Raw genomic sequence first — 18,296 nt, 5'->3', positions numbered from 1 at the left:
GGGCACGGAAAAAACTCTAAAAGCACTTAACTTGGGTTCGCTTCCTCCTTTCCAACATTCGGGATGGTAGGACGAGTACTGGATATATATATATATATATATATATATATATATATATATATATATATATATATATATATATATATATATATATATGAACCAGAGCTGCCCCCAGGCGAAGTGCACTCTTTAAATTTAAACTGACCTTTTATTTGCACAGCGCGTCTTTGGTAAATTACACAGAGACAGTCTTTCATTGTCTGATGCGTTTCGGATAACATATCCTTTCTCAAATGCAGCACACAGAATTGCAGCATACTTTATCCACCAAATCACTCCAGTGTTATTATAATTGTCCTCAGGTGAGTGAAAACAGCTAGTGCAGTGCATCATGGGATTGGTAGTTATGCATGCCCAAAAATAACATTCATGCCAGGGTAACTATTACCAAAGTCACCCTCAATTACCGGCTGCCTGTTGATCCACAAGTTGCTGCCCAAGTAAGCAGCTGCAGCCCGCTTCAATCCACGGTGGTGTACTCCAAGGCAGTGTTTGAAATAGGTGCAGCCACCGGGACCGCCACCTCACCGGGGCTATTTTGTTAAATGCAGGGTGGCCACGCACTCCCCTGCAGCCTTGCGGACCGCCACCTCCCAGGGCTACATAGAAGTGATGCATGAAGGAGCTCCAGCCCCCCCACAGAGCCCCAGGGACCGCCACCTCCCCGGGGCTAATTTAATGTAATGCGGGGGTCACACTGCCCCCTGCAGCCCCAGGAACCTCCAACTCCTGGGGGCACACATTAAGTGAAGGCAGGGGTCTGTTGCGAACTCCCGACCCTGGGGATAACCACGTCCCAGGGGCTATACATAAGTTGGGAGGGAGGCCACGTGCCCCCCTCTAGGTGCCCTCCATGTCCCTGGGGACCGCCACCCACCAGGGCCAGCTCCAGCATTGTCCCAGGATGCCCACCCTAGAAAATTGAAGTTTACTATGTCATGGCGAGAGCACTGCTCCAGCCAAGCCATTGCAAGCTGTGCTCTGCTTCATGGAAGTGAGAGCATGGAAAATGCTCTCATTTCCATGAAGAGAAGCGGAATTGCTTTACGGTAGATGGAGCTGCATGTGTGCAGCTCCCTCTGCCCAAAACCAATGCCAGCTCCCGCAGGAGTCAGGGAGCTGGGAGGGACCACAGGGGCCTTGAGCTTCCCTGCGGTCCCCAACATCCTGGCCATGCTCCACAGGCCCCTACTCATTTAAAAAAAAGGATAATGCCTGGCCCAAGGGATTGGGTCCCCGGGGCCAAAATTGGCCTTAGGAGGGGTGGCCAGGTGACCCCCCCTCTAAAAATAATTCATTAAAATGTATTGGGCAGGCCCCGGGGGATGGGTTCCTGGGGGTCAAAACTGGCCCAGAGAAGAGGGGCCACGTGCCCCACCCTTCCATAAACTAAAAATTAATTTTAAAAAAATGCCAGGGCCCCGGGGATGGGTCTCCAGAGCCCAAATCAGCCTAGGAAGTGGGGAGCATTACATTTAAAATGTGGTAGAAGTTGTGACCTTATCACGCGCTCAGCGCGGTCCCCCAGTGTAACATCGAGGCAGATTCATGGGTCCACCCTAAATAAATAATTAAATACTATACAATTCTAAGGGTAGTGTTATAGTTGGCAACTTTTTTATAGAGGTAGTGAAATTAAACTTCATAATCACATTAAAATTGACAGAGTTAGAAAAAATATTAAAAATATACATTAAAAGTTACAGTTGAAAAGTGCAATGTGTTGAATTTGTGCTTTTTTTTGCGGATTCGAGACTGGTCTGCGAATCCAGAAAATATTTATAAAGAGTATATATATTAAAAAATATATAACTTTCATTGTTGGGTTATAGTGTGGCTCTAACAAGAGTTGTTGTGTTCATTATGACTTTGTAGCAGCTACATGTAAGTTCGGATGCACAACTTAAGGTTGTTGAGAAACACTCTGTTCCCTTCATCTGTGAAGTAAACTCCATCACTTCTGTAGATGTTATGTATGTCAAAACGAAGATTGTTGTTATAGATAGAACCCATTTTATGGTCTCTGAGGTAAGCAGAAATAGCTTTATTAACATGCTTCCTGGCTTTGTTAATTTGTGGACAGAATTGATTTGACCACTTTCATTTCTGTCTTTGGCATTTATTAGAGTATACAAAGACAGTATGAGGGAAAAGCAACATCAGTTGTGCACAGGTATCCTTCATTTCTCCAGTCAATGTTCTTAGGTCATTGCCACCACAGTGCACAATCATGAGGTCAGGGGGTTGGAGATGTAGAAAGGTTTTTACCAAAGGCATCAATTGGTGCCACTTTAATCCTCTCTGTGCAAACCATTTAATATCCACATTTTGCAAACCTAGGGCATTGTCAATACCTCTGAGTGCAGCATATCTTTTGGCTCAGTAAACAAAGCTGTGTCCTACTATCCATACTGTAAGCATTTTAATGAGATGTGTGGAAGGAACCAAAAGACGCCTGTAGCTGAGTAAGTCAGTTGGTAGAATGAGAGTAATCTTATATGGTGGAGAAGATGCTGTTTTAGAAAAAGCAGATAACTGATTGGTTGTTCATACACATTGTGTACTCAAAAAAATTGGATGCTTGTTACTTTGCAGAACAAGCATCTTTCTAATTGGTTATAGAAAAATGGTTGAAAGGTACAGTACACAGAACAAGCGAATATTTAGCAAAAGTCAACCACACCTGCTATTTGCATTTGTTAGCTAGTGTGCTGAATTTGAAAATATGGTGAACTTGTGACCTGCTGGTACAGTTGAATGTTGCAGAAACTATTACTATGGAAACTAGGATTAAGCAGAATGGGTGAAGGGTTGAAAGTTAACTGTGGTTTTAAAATATGAAATGGTATGTTATATGTATGTGATATGCTTCTAAACTAAGTTTTCCCAAATCAGTATTGTGTTTAGAAGTGGTGTATTCTTTAAAAATAATACTAGTATTATGGAAAATAGGTTTTTGAACACCTGTAAGGATTCGCAACTCAACTGCGATACTATACTGTGGCACCACGGTGGAGTCTTGACTTCAGTAAATTACAGAATCAGATTGGGCACTTTTAGAAGAGAGTAATGAAGGGTTAATATGTGTATCCGATAGAAATGGGTTTTAGAATTTGAAAAAATGAAGGGAGAATTTTGATTTGTTACATTCATTTGTGTGCAAAAAAAAAAGGGAACGTTGCCATTACTAGTTTTACCTTGTTAAGAGTGGTGCATCACATTTATTGTGTGGGAAAGAAAATCTTTTAGGTATTTCTGATATTTTCATATTCTACAAAATTATTTCAAAGGTGACTTACAAATGTATTGTGTAAGAGTGCTTCAGTGTTTGTAATGACATTTTTAACTTTGTAATGCTTTATTTATAAAGCTGGTAAAGCATTTTAGAAATGTGGTATTTGAAATATGTTACCAAATGTAGGAACGTGTAGTGTAGTCTGTTTTATTGTACTGAAATGAAGATTGAAATAGGTTGTGCATACTACTATGTGTGCTTCCTGAGTCTGTAATGAAAGTAGTAGAGAAACATGTGGTTGAAAAAATGTTGTCAGATGTATTAAACTGCATCCCAGTCTATATAACTCTCTGTGTGAGAAGCATCCATTACGACGCAGGCATTATAATGGTACATGTGTTGTAATGGGTTGTATTGTAATAGTATGCATTGTAATGGAAGCTGCCTTGTAGGAATCATGTTGTAAAAGTGTGTTGTAATAGTTTTCATTGTAATATCAAATATACATGAAATAAGTATAAAAGAATGAAACTTACAATAGTGACATGAGAACAGTTGGTCTTTTATATTTGCCTAGGCCTTAGTTTGTGAGGTGTCAGTGAATACTGAAGGTGCAAGAGAAAAGTGAGGTATAAAACATGATGGCAGATGGATTAGTGTTGATGCTGTTTATATGTGTTTCTGGAAAGGTACACTTGAAGCAGGCTGCATAAATGTAGGTGTTTGCTTTAAAAGGAAAGTGCTGTCTGTCAACTTTTAATATATGTGTGCTGTCATGTCTGAAGTATGTGTCTACTTCTACATGTATTCTGACACATGTTGTGCATCTGATGACTAATTTAAAAACTATGTAGCTTATCACATAGGTGCACAAATGTTGTCAGTTCTACTATAGCATTCAGTTGCAGAAGCAGACATCTGTTATTTATTTAGGTGTCACAGAAACCCTCAAATACAGAGTTCAATACCTACCTGTCCTGTAAGGAGGAGAAAGTAATACATACACTTTCTGGTACACACATTTAAAGAGCATGTGACGTGAAACAGAGGTATTCTGGTATTTGTAGGCTTCTTTTGATGTATCATGTCACCAGAAAGAGGCACAGGATCACACATTGAGGTCTTGAGAAACATGGTGAGACTTACAACAGTAAAATGAAAAGAGCTGGCATTTCATTTTTACCGAGGCCAAAGTCTGTGTGCTGACAGTGAATATTGAAGCTGCAAGAGAAAAGTGAGGTTTAAAACATGATGGAACATGGATTTGTGTTTATGGTAGTTCATATGAGTGTCTAGAAATGTACACTTAAATTAGACCGCATTAATTTAGCTGTCTAGTTTAAATAGAAAGTACACTCTGTCAAATCTGAATATCAGCGTGCTATCATGACTGATGTATGTGTCTACTTTTACATGTATTCTGACATGTGTTGTGCATCTGATGACTATAAATTAAAAACTACGTAGCTTATCATATAGGTGTACAAATATTATCAGTCCTACTACAGCATTCAGTTGCAGAAGCAGACAACTGTTACCTATGTAGGTGTCACAGAAGCCCTTGAATACAGAATTCAATGCCCTGTATAATGAGGAGAAAGTAGTACACACACCTTATTTTACACAAATTTAGAGGCATTCTGGTATTTGTAGGCTTCTTTTGATGTATAATGTCACCACAAACAGGCACAGTCACACACATTGAGGTCTTGAGAAACATAGGGGCCGATTACGGTGGAGGACAGACTGTAGTCCGTCCGCCATCCTGGTGGTGACTGGGACCGTCCGCAATACATGCAGAGTACATGGGCCAGATTGTGGGTGTCCTGAGGGACATGCATGCATCTCAAATTGCTGCTAACCCCCCCTTCCTTGGCCGGCCAGATGAGAGTCACACCACCTCAGCAGCAGCCACAGGGAAGGGTGAGTCACACCACGGTGAATCCTCAGACACCTCTGAGCAGGTTCCTCCCCGGCCAAATGGCAGAGGGGGCATCCTAAAAAGATCCCGGGAGGATCACATGGCACAACACCGTGCCGTACCAGTTCTCGGAGCAACCGCTGATGTCACCACTGTAGCACCGAGCATTGACTTTGTTGTAAATGAGAACCTGTTGTTGTTAAAGTCTCTGCTCTGCTGCTATTGTATATTGCTGTACTCGTTATTATCAAAAATACTTTTAAAAACTGTTCGATTGCACTCTGCACTTTACAACCGTTTTAGACTGGGGGAAATTTTAATTATTATTACACTTTAGACAACTGCTAAACACTGCCATAGCTTTTACCTTTGTTCCGGATCTCTCGCCTCTTCTCTCGCGCTCGACCCTGGCGGTACCCGGATGCTAGAGGGTCCCGCACTGCACACAGGGTTGGCGCACTAGTCTTTTTGCTTTCCACTACACGGAAGCTACATAAATCACGTTGGGGCGGACGCGCAGCGGGGGTGAGAACCTGTTGTTGTTAAAGTCTCTGCTCTGCTGCTATTGTATATCGCTGTACTCATCATTTTAAAAATCCTTTTTAATACTGTTGAGGATTCGACTGCACTCTGCACTTTACAACCGTTTTAGACTTGGGAAAATTGTAATCATTATTACACTTTAGACAACTGCTAAACACTGCCATATCTTTTACCTTTGTTCCGGATCTCTCGCCTCTTCCCTCGCGCTCGACCCTGGCGGTACCCGGATGTTAGCGGGTCCCGCACTGCACACAGGGTTGGCGCACTAGTCTTTTTGCTTTCCACTACACGGAAGCTACATAAATCGTGCTGGGGCGGACGCGCAGCGGGGGTGAGAACCTGTTGTTGTTAAAGTCTCTGCTCTGCTGCTATTGTATATCGCTGTACTTGTTATTTTAAAAAATACTTTTTAATACTGTTGAGGATTCAACTGCACTCTGCACTTTACAACCGTTTTAGACTGGGGGAATTTTTAATCATTATTACACTTTAGACAACTGCTAAATACTGCCAAAGCTTTTACCTTTGTTTCGGATCTCTCGCCTCTCCTCTCGCACTCGACCCTGGCAGTACCCGGATGTTAGCGGGTCCCGCACTGCACACAGGGTTGGCGCACTAGTCTTTTTGCTTTCCACTACACGGAAGCTACATGAATTGCGCTGGGGCGGACGCACAGCGGGGGTGAGAACCTGTTGTTGTTAAAGTCTCTGCTCTGCTGCTATTGTATATCGCTGTACTCGTCATTTTAAAAATACTTTTTAATACTGTTGAGGATTCGACTGCACTCTGCACTTTACAACCGTTTTAGACTGGGGGAAATTTTAATCATTATTATACTTTAGACAACTGCTAAACACTGCCATAGCTTTTACCTTTGTTCCGGATCTCTCACCTCTCCTCTCGCGCTCGACCCTGGCGGTACCCGGATGTTAGCGGGTCCCGCACTGCACACAGGGTTGGTGCACTAGTCTTTTTGCTTTCCACTACACGGAAGCTACATAAATCGCGCTGGGGCGGACGCGCAGCGGGGGTGAGAACCTGTTGTTGTTAAAGTCTCTGCTCTGCTGCTATTGTATATCGCTGTACTCGTCATTTTAAAAATACTTTTTAATACTGTTGAGGATTCGACTGCACTCTGCACTTAACCGTTTTAGACTGGGGGAAATTTTAATCATTATTACACTTTAGAGAACTGCTAAACACTGCCATAGCTTTTACCTTTGTTCCGGATCTCTCGCCTCTCCTCTCGCGCTCGACCCTGGCGGTACCCGGATGTTAGCGGGTCCCACACTGCACACAGGGTTGTCGCACTAGTCTTTTTGCTTTCCACTACACGGAAGCTACATAAACGTGCTGGGGCGGACATGCGCAGCGGGCGCGCCGGTGGCGCGCCAAAGGCGCACCAAAGGCAAGCCCGTCTGCTCCCGTCAGCATCCGTAACGCGTCCAGCGCCATAGCCCCTGGCCAAATACGCCTCCGAAAATATAGCAGGGAACAGCTGTTATCATTGGAACAAGGACCATGTAAGCCACATGATCTAACTCTTTTGGGTAAAACGAAATGTACTAATTGTCCGTATTGTTTGGGATGTCTGATCAATGCTAAAGTGGGTGGGGGTGGAAGCATGGGAACCCAAAGGGATACCCAAAGTTGCTCCCCCTCACAGTATACAGCAGCTGGTAACCACTTGTATATTCAGGAATTGATTTTACAGTGTGTGTTGCTTAATATTTGATCATTAAGTAAACACAAATACCAGATAGAGGACATGATTCGAAGCATGAATACCGACATAATCTTTCTCACTGAGACATGGGTAGATAATGCCTCATGTCCCGATTGGAACATAGCCCTGCCAATAGGTTATACAGTGATTTCTCTGAGAGAGGTGGGAAGAGGGGGGGGGGGCATAGCTATTGTCCATAGGGAACATATAAATCTGAGGGTAACTACCATTAAGGATCTCCCGGCAGAAGCCCTGTATTTCATTATTAGTGTTAACAATATCATGAAGGTTCAGGGCCTATTGCTCTACCGCCCACCTGGTTCCAAAATACCATTTGCTCAGTCCCTGATGACCTATTTAGAATCTCAAACTGACTCTGGTCCGTTTATGTTACTCGGGGACTTTAATTTTCATCTGGATCTTAATGACAATTCTGACACTAAAAGACTACTTGATAATCTTGTCACTTTTGGATTTATTCAGCTTGTCAGAGAGCCCACCCATCGCGCAGGTCATATCTTAGATGGTCCAGACGGTGGAATAAAGTCAGCGCAGATGACTTGCTAATAGCTCTTGGCAAAGACCCCCTGTTGCTGTCTAAAGATTGTAATGAGGCAGCCTCTGAAATTAACGACTGGCTTCAGACAGCAGCTGACCAGGTAGCGCCTGAAAAATGGTCTACCATTAGAAGACATAAGCCCACCTCCCCTTGGTATAATCCCCATCTGAAAGCGCTAAAGGTGAAATGTCGAACAGCCGAGCAAAAATGGCGGCTGGATTATGACAAGTCTGCAAAAATGAGTTATAATACTACCCTTAAAGAATATAAGGAGGCAATTATAGAGGCAAAAAAGTTGTTTTTTGTCACAAAAATTGAGGAAGCGGGAAACTCCACTAGGGAGCTTTTTAAAACAGTAAATCTGCTCTCTAAATCCCAACTAGGTACTATCTTTCATCCCGACCAAGTCATGTGCGATAAGTTAGCAATTTACTTTCAAAATAAAGTACAAGTTATTTATGATAACCTCTCCGAAGCCTGTCAGCTTTCAGATATGGTTCAGCATTCACAGGTGACAGTGGGACCATTTTTGAGGGAACTAACTAGTTTCCCTATGGTCAGTCGAGAGGATGCTTGTAACTTGCTTCTTTCCATAAAATTTATATCACCCAAAGATCCCTGCCCTGCTATGGTGTTACACCTGGCTGCAAATAGGATTTGTGATGAATTGACTCCATTGATCAATCAAGTTCTGGAGTCAGGCAGTTTTCCATCATGCTGGAAAAAGGCCACGATCAGGCCTATTTTAAAAAAGCCTACGCTAGACCCAACAGATACCAAGAACTACCCGCCGATTGCCGGTTTGCCTATAATGGCCGAGATCTTGGAAAAATCAATGAACAGAACTTTGACTGAATACATCGACACCAATGAAATATTGGATTTAACCCAGCATGGTTTTCGATCTAACCACTCGACCGAATCTGCTTTGATCGTAGTTGCTGAGGGGATCCGCAGAATAATTGATCAAGGGGGAAACGCAGTCTTGGTTCTGCTTGATTTATCGGCAGCTTTCGACACTGTAAACCATACGGTGTTGATTCAGCGACTTCGAGACGTAGGTATTGGGGGGTCAGCATTGTCCCGCCTATCCTCTTTTTTGAATGGGAGAGTGCAGAGCCTTCACTGGGATGGTCTGCAATCAGAGAGTTTCAACTTGCCTTGTGGGGTCCCCCAGGGATCTGCACTATCACCCACTATTTTCAATATTTACATGCTGCCACTGGCCAGTTTGATTAGGAAGCATGGTTTCGAATTCACGTCATATGCTGATGACTCTCAGCTTATAATCTCCCTGGCCAAGCATCCCTATAATACAGCTGTCAGGTTTCATGCATGCTTGGAGGAGATTATAACTTGGATGCACCATAGCTTCCTAAAAATCAATACTGACAAGACAGAAGTCATGGAATTTGGCCAGGGGCAACCGCGATGGGATGCATCTTGGTGGTCAATGACAGCTGGGGAATGTCCCACCCCTGCATTTAAGATCAGAAATCTAGGAGTCATTTTTGACTGCAATTTAACTTTTTCTGCCCAAGGTAACAGTATCACCTCCTCTTGTTTCTTTTAAAACCTTAAAGAAGATTTTTCCCTTCATTAAGAAGGAATTACAGAAGTCAGTGGTAGTAGCTCTTATACTTTCCAAATTAGACTTCTGTAATGGTCTACTATTGGGAATAAATAAGTCCCAAATGAGTAGGCTTCAATCACTACAGAACGGTGCTGCCAGATTACTCCTTGACATACCCAGGGGAAAACCTACTTCTGCTGGTATTCGAACACTGCACTGGCTCCCAATTCAGCGTCGAGTCGAATTCAAGGCCTTATGTCTGGTCCATACAGCCTTTCACGGAGGAGGCGCTAAGGCTATGCATATTTTGTTTAGACCTTATATCCCTACTCGATCATTATGGTCTAGTACTTTGGGCCTTCTCCATTTGGACAGGATCAGGAAGTCAAGATGGTATGGTAGAGCTTTCTCCCATTGTGCAGCAAAGTTATGGAACTCACTGCCTACTGCCATGCGTCTCCAACCAAACAGACTAGTTTTCAGGAAGGCCTTGAAGACCTGGCTGTTTGCTATAACATAGACGACTGTTATGGGCTTTAACACAGGTACTCTCTTCTTAGCGCCAAGACGCCACGACATACGAGCGCTCTACAAGCACATATTCTATTCTATTCTATTCTATTCTATTCTATAAATACCAAGCCACATTTCCACAAGGATGGGAGTGTTCTACCATTTTGTGTTCTACCCTAACTATCTATGTACCATCACTTTCTACTTCACCCTTCACCTGTCACTCATTGCAAAATAAATACAACTCACAACAGCATGCCTTTGTGTCAAGAGCATTTTCATCACAGTAAGTAGCGTGTTAACTCCCATTGCAATGTATCCAAATATGTAAAAGCAAAAATCCATTAAGAGAGTAGAGGAACCTGGAAAGCAACAAGGAAATAACAGTGCGTAGACATAATATGGAATAATTGCAAAAGCACACCACTAGGCAACACTGTACAATATGCATTACAGATAACACTGGCCAACACCATCAACATGGACAGCAGGCGGACTGGAGCACACAACTGCACCTCCCAACACAGTTTAGCCCTTAGCATCCTGGTAAATGCAGTTCAGTTGAAAAGCTTAATTCTGTTACCGTTGTCGTGTGTCACCAAGGTTAATGCAGGTCAGTGCTGTGAATCTCTAGACACGTGTGTCGTGTTAATCTCCTACATCAGTAGGGGTAAGATACATTGTGATCGGTGTCTGCTGAGGAAGCTGCCACAATCTACTCGGGTCTCAGTATCTCTCCCTGCCCAACTCAGGTGAAACACCTCAGTCACATAACAAGGAAGTATCATGACTGAACTGCATTCACCAGAATGCTAGGGGGTGACCAGTGCTGGAGGGTGAAGCAGTGTACTCCCATCCCCCTAATAAAATCATCATGGACATGACAGAAGTTGTCACAGATCACACAGCGCATAATTATGAAATCCTTTGCAGTGTGCACACAAGAGATCAATATCACAACACATCCTGTCATGTGGACGATGGTGACATTGTCGCTTTCACACAGTCAAGTACTGTTGCCCAGGGATTTTCATGTGACATGCACCATCTATGCATGCTTACCCACATGAACACTAGTCCCTGACAACATACCTACGGTAAATCGGTTTTACAACCAAAGTTATGTTCTCCTGAATGAGTGCAACTGCTGCGGTCACAGGGCAGACATCGCGTATATAGGAACTGTTGCACACCGTGTTCCTTGCTGTAGCAATGTTCTTCTTACTCCCCCATATGTGATTGTGAATAGTTATTTGTAGCCTCATCCTCCCACAGCTAAAGCATACTTCAATAAGTGTGCAGGCACTATGGGCTTCTGTTACTCACACATCAGCCCTGAGACCTTCGAATTCCAGATGCCTTGACCATCCAGCACGATTCAGTCACTGCTGAACATGGCACTCCCACTTTTTTCTCGGGGACTGACATAAAAATTATCAAAAGCCTCTGATACTGAAGGCCGTTGCACATTTTTTTCAAACTTGTGGGCTCCGGCCTTGTCCCTTCGTTTCATGCTATTTTAGGTGTACTACCGGATGTCATTCCTCCAATTTTCAGACTGCATTTGGCGGTTTGATATCACTACTTGTGGCTGTACAGCTGAGCGCTGATTCTAAGAGTGCTCTCATGCCATGTCTGCCCATCCCGTGGTCCAGGCAAACCCCGGTCAGTTGCAACTGTACCATGACCGCATGCAGCTTCTCTTTGGATGTGTCCGATTAGCTGTGCTACGCATCAGTTATAGGCTAACCTTCTGCTAAGCCTATTTCACCTGCGTGCAACCTGTGTTCTACTGTCGCAGATGCCCCTTTCAATGGGCCATGGATGTCTGCCTTTCCAACACATCCCTTGTTGCCCTTGATCATGGGCTGTGGGTGTATCCTTTGTTGGTCAACGGTCAGGACTGCTCTGGTGATACACGCTTGTGGGATGCCTTTCAATGTGTCAGACAGGCTGCCAGCTATGCCTGTCCGTTTGCACAAAGGCTCCTGTGCCATGCCTCCATCGAACCTCTCCCAGGTTGCCATGGGATGCTCCTTTCATCCTTGTGGTGCGAGGAGCACATCTGTTCCTTCATACTGCTGGATTGGATGGCGGTCCTTTTTGCTGAAGATGATTTGGATCGTCTTTTGGAACTGATTGCCTTCTAAGCTGCTTGTGCCTTCTTGGATTCGTAACTACTTAACAGCAACAGTTGGTGACTAATTCAATATCCTTTTACCCTTTGCAAGTACATTAGTATATGTCTGTCACATGAGAAGTGTCCGCAGAGCTTGTCCTCTGCGTGGGCCAGGAGTACTGCCTGAACATTCTGTCCGTGGTCGGAGAACATTGTCTGTTGTCATTCTGTTCTGGTCAGGCCCTAGCCCCCCGACTCCACAAAGTGTCACTGCTGCTAGAGGACAGGGGTGCCTTTTCTATGTCCTGGGAAGGCGGGCTAGTTGCCCCACACTTGGAGAGTGATCCATCCAGTGATGAGAGCGGCCCAGCACATGTTATGTGCATTTCATCATGTATTGGCGGAGTAATGGGGGCTGCTGACAAAGCCCATGGACCAGGGACAGCTCATGCAACTCCTCCCAACATGGGGTGGGGGATATGCTTGTGCGTCTCCGTCCAGAAGGATCAATGATATGACATCTTGCTACATGTGATATGGATGTGTCACTATGGTAACTGTTGTTGTACTCATGCATTCTCAACTTGTTTTGGCACATATGTTGCATGTTTTGGCACTGTAGTAAAAGAATGCACATTTCAAAATGTTTCTTCTCTTCAACATTTCTATTTGTGTACAGGTGCTTGAATACCTCTGAGAGAATAGGAGAGCTAGTGAGGTACTATAGCAATTGGGTCCTGTGGTTCTGGGTGCTTCTGGGTGCTCAGTCCATGCCTGCCCAAGTTCTCTAATCCTGTGCATAGGAACACATGCATCAAAAGAAAAACCGGCAGCAAACGGGCAGATTCTGAGAATCTGACCCTTTGCGACCGGTATTTTTGCATTTGGGATGCATCATCCCAAATGCAAAAATCGCAATTTAAGTAATCTCTAAATTGCAATTACATAAATTGCGATTGCATTTAAGGAATCGCAAATTGAGATTCCTTAAATGCAATATATTAAAGTAAAAAAGTAGCGAATTTGCTAATAGGAGTCGCAAATTACCATCAATTTGTACTTGATGGTAATTTGCAAAAACTTTGAAAAATGCACTAAAGTGCATTTTTCAAAGTGCCATTTTACACACACATGCCCTTAAGGCATGTGTGTGTGCAACATGTACTCATATGCAGATTTCAGGGGTGCAATAGGGTATCCTTTTGGAACCCTTGCACCTTTGAACTTGCATGCACAATTTGCGAGTACCTATTGGGTACTTGCAAATTGCGAATGCAATTCCTATTCATTCCTATGGGCCTCTAGGCCCATAGGAATGAATGGGAAGACATTCCTTAATTGTGACTCGCAATTTGCGAGTCGCAATTAAGGAATGTTTAGAAATCGCTATATTTTTTGCGATTTCTGCATGCATAGGCTTTTGCGATTCCTTAATTGCGATTCCTTAATAATCGCAATTAAGGAATCGCAAAAGCCTACCTTGATGCATGTGCCCCATAGTCCTGTATGTGTACAAAATGCCAGCAACAATTCTCCAAGTTTGTGTGACAACAACAAGGCACACAGAAACAGTCATAGTCGCTCATTGTCAACTTACACTCAATGGAAGTAGTTGACGATGAGCTGTTGACACTGGTCAAGACCTTCTTCCTCACCACTGTCATCGTCACTGGGCATGTGTGGGTTGGGAGCGGGGGGCTGCTGCTGTTCATCATTGTCCAGAATCAGGGGATCATTCTGTGTAAGGCCAGGTTGTGTAGCATGCAGCAGGCGACTACCGTCTGGCATTACTTCCTTCTGTAGTGAGTACATAAGTGCACCACCAGTCTTGCCCAGGCACCTAAATCTTGACTTCAGCAGTCCAAAAGTGCTCTCCACCACACGTTGTGTCCTCCCATGTGCATTGTTGTATTGGACTTCCCCTAGCGTTGTTGGATTCCACAGTGGGGACAGCACCCACGGACGATTGGGATACTCAGAGTCATCTAGTTGTGAGACAAACAGGCAAACAGTGTAATCTGAATATGTGAGGTAAGCAGCATGTCACACATACATCAGTCATTGACACAGCCCACTCACCAACAAGCCAGGCCAGCTCAGGGTGCAGATTGGCCATCATTTGGGGTATGGTGCTGTTCTGCAAGATTTAGTGGGCATGTGCCGACCCAGGATACTATGCACACACGTGTGAGAATGATCTGATCCGCCTGGCATACCACTTGCACTTTGATGGATTGGTAGTGTTTGCGGGTCCTATAGATGTGTTCACTTGCCTGTGGTGGAACTAGGGCAATGTGGGTTCCATCAATGGCTCCCACAACATTTGGAATGCCTCCCAGGTCATAGAACTCCCCCTTCACAGCTGCCAATTCATCCCTCCTGGGGAAGTGGACGTCTCTGCCCTTGCACAGCATCAATGCTGACAGGACGTCATGCAACACCATGTTGAACATGGGCTGTGAAATCTCCCTGGCGCTGGCCACAGTGTACTGGAAAGACCCAGTAGCGAAGAAATGCAGTGCAGCCATCACCTTAACTGTAGCAGACAATGCAGCCGAATATGCTCTGTTGGGCTTCACATGGGGCTCCAACTGAGCACATAGGTTTCGTACTGTGCGGCGATTGCGATTCTCCTATTAACATGACCAGAGAATCTGGATTTCATTAAAGACACGGAGGCTATCATTATGCATTAATCTTTTAATGCAGATCACAAGTAGCCACACTACATCACAAAGAAAACAGTTCTAGAATGCAGTGAGCAGGAGATATAAATGGCATGAGGAGCAAACAGACTGCCTCTTTTAAATGAAATGAAGCAACAAAAGTTCAAAGGAGAGATCCAACTTGATCTTGAAACTGAAGGTGGTGAGGATTCCGAAGCGAGAGAACAAGGGTGATGAGAGCAAGGCATCGGGTGGAGTTATCTGAAAAGAAAGAGGAGAATGATAAGAAGGTCATAAACTAACACTAAAGGGAAAAAATAAACATATGCATACAGTAATAAACAGTGCAAAAAGTACTACGTCCAAGGGAGGGACGGGTGGGATAATGATAGCCTCTGTGTTTTTAATGAAATCCAGATTCTCTGGTCATGTTAATAGGAGAATCGCAATTTCATTACAAGACCGGAGGCTACATTATGCATGTTGGTAGCCCTGAAGGACAACATCAGACATATGCTCAATAGTTTACAGTAGTGATGAGCAAAGGTTGAAGCATTGGACCAATCGGCCGCTTTAAGGATATCATCCAACTTACCGCCAGACCAAAAGGATTTACTTGCCATAGCACCTCTGAGAAAATGGGCTTGGAATTTAGAAAGATCAATACCAGCTAGGTTCATAACTGACTTGACCCACCTAGCTATGGAGGAAGAAGCAACTGGTTTAAAGGGTTTAACAAAAGAGATAAGGAGTTGTTTAGCATCTACAGGGCAAAGATCTTTCATTCTCGACTCATATTCTTTCATACAGTCTACGACACAAAGCCTTTTGCACACATCAAAACGAAGATAAAAAATAGAGTCTGACATGATTTTAGTCCTTCTAAAGATTTCAAATTTAACCCCAAACATATCATAAGATCTATAAGAAATGTCGAGGCATTTGACATCGGAAACTCTACGACAAGAGATTAGACATAAAAGAGTAGCAATTTTAAGCGAGAGGCATTTTCTGTTAAGATAAGCATTATCAGGCCAAGAAGAGAAAAGGTCTAAAACAGCTTTAACATCCCACATGGATTGGTATTTAGGTCTAGGAGGTCTTTTCAGTCTAATGCTTTTCAGAACTCTACAAATAATAACGTTGTTACCTACCGTTTTACCATTGACAAGGGAATGGCCAGCGGAGATTGTTGATCTATAGCAATTAATAGTTCTATAAGATAGCCCCTTGTCAAATTGTTCGACAAGGAAATTAACTATATTGACGATCGGAGCTTCCTCGGGATCCACGTTCCTCTCCATGCACCAACAAAACCATTTTTTCCAAATGTTATTGTATCTATAGTGCGTTCCTGGTGCCCATGATTCTCAGAGGAGAGTGAGAGCTGATGACGAAAGGCCAGACAATTTGTTGGATTGCCTGACACTTTCCAAGCTAGAAGGTTCAAATTTCCTGAAATAATTAGGTGATGATCTTCTCCGTCTGCGTTTGAAACCAGACCCTTGGTCTGGAATGAGGAAGGGGATGTCGCAGGACAGTTCCAGAGTAGTCTGGAACCATGCCTGAGACGGCCAAAATGGGGTTATCAGAACCAACGAGCATTGGTCTTTTCTGACCTTCTGTAGGACTCTTTGGATCATAGCAAAGGGAGGGAAGGTATAACCTTGAAGGTTGGACCAGCATTGGAGAAAGGCGTTCACCGCTAGAGCACCCGGGTCTGGCATCCAACTGAAATATTTCGGGAGTTGGAATGTCAATCTGCTGGCGAATAAGTCCACATCCAGTGGACCCCAAAAATGAAAGAGAACATTGAAAACATTCACATTGTGTTTCCAATCGGTGAGGTCTGAGAGGAATCTTGAGTTCCAATCCGCAGAGAGATTTGACTTTCCGAGAAGGTATTCTGCCTTCAGAGAGATCTTGTGTTCTAAGCAAAATATCCAGAGTTTCTTGGCTAAAGCGGATAGGTCTGCTGATTTGGTACCGCCAAGGCGGTTGATATATGAGACTGCAGAGATGTTGTCCATCTTCAGAAGAACAGATCTGCCTTGAAGTGAGTGTTTGAAGCTCATTAGGGCGTATAAACCTGCTGTAAGTTCTAAGAAATTTATATGACGGGAAGATTCCGCAAGAGACCAAGCGCCACCAGTGTTTTGCTCAAGGAAGTGAGCACCCCAACCGTAGAGGCTGGCGTCTGATTCCTGAACAAATTCCGGGGCAGAGCCAAAGATTGCTTTTCCATTCCAGGCATCCAAGTTCTCCAGCCACCAGGAGAGTTCTGACCTGGCTTCCTGGTCTAAGGTCACAGTATCTCCGTACCAGAGACCAGACCTGAGAGCTTTTCCTTTTAATCTCTGTAGGGCACGGTAATTCAGAGGACCCGGGAAGATAGCTTGGATGGAGAAGGAAAGGAGGCCTAGAAGTCTTGCTAATTATCGTAGGGTTAGATATTCTTGTTTTAGAACATACCTGATCTCTTTTCAAATGTTGGTGATTTTCTTGGTAGGGAGAAGGAGAAGGCAGCTCGAGGTATCTACAGTGAAGCCGAGGAATTCCAGGTACTTGGAGGGTGTAAGGATAGATTTTTCCCTGTTTATAATGAAGCCGAGACTTTCGATAAGCTCCATGGTAGTATTGAGGTCTTTCAATATTTGAAAGTAGAGTTGGGACTTGATGAGGATGTTGTCTAGATAAATGATGAGGCGAATACCCCTCTCTCTCAGAAGAGAGACAATCGTCCTCATGATCTTGGTAAAGCACCAAGGGGCAGAGGAAAGACCAAAAGGAAGAGCTTGGAATTGGAAAAGACGCTTCTTCCAGATGAATTGGAGAAAGTGTTGGTGTTCTTGTGCCATAGGGATGGTGAAGTAAGCGTCCTTTAAGTCCAGTTTCACCAGCCAATCTCCTTTCAAAAGAAGGTCCCTGGGGAGGTGAATACCATCCATTTTGAAGTGTCTGTAAACTAGGTACTTGTTTACTTCCCGAAGGTTTATGACTGGTCTCCAACCTTTTTCCTTTTTTTGAACGAGGAAAAGAGTGCTGACAAAAGTTTTTAAAGACCATGGGACTTGTACGATAGCCCCTTTTTGAAGCATTGAAGAGATTTCTTCTTCGACAATCTTCTGATGTTCGTCTGAAAGTGTTAGGGGTTTTGGGAATTGTGATTGAAAGGGAGTGTCTATGAAGTCTATTTTGAAACCCTGAACGGTCTCGAGAACCCATGGGTCTTGAGTTAGAGATTCCCATATATGGTAAAAGTATTTTAGTCTGCCCCCTACTTGGAAAGAAGAGGAAAGAAGAGGAAGACTTACTTTGAAGGTTGGAGTTGTTGGGATTTCCACGGGATCTGTAGCCTCTGTTTCGTGGTCCTCTCTCTCG

This window comes from Triturus cristatus, chromosome 1_2 (assembly GCF_964204655.1).
Source record: "Triturus cristatus chromosome 1_2, aTriCri1.1, whole genome shotgun sequence".
Lineage (NCBI taxonomy): Eukaryota > Metazoa > Chordata > Amphibia > Caudata > Salamandridae > Triturus > Triturus cristatus.
This window is presented reverse-complemented; position numbering follows the sequence as displayed.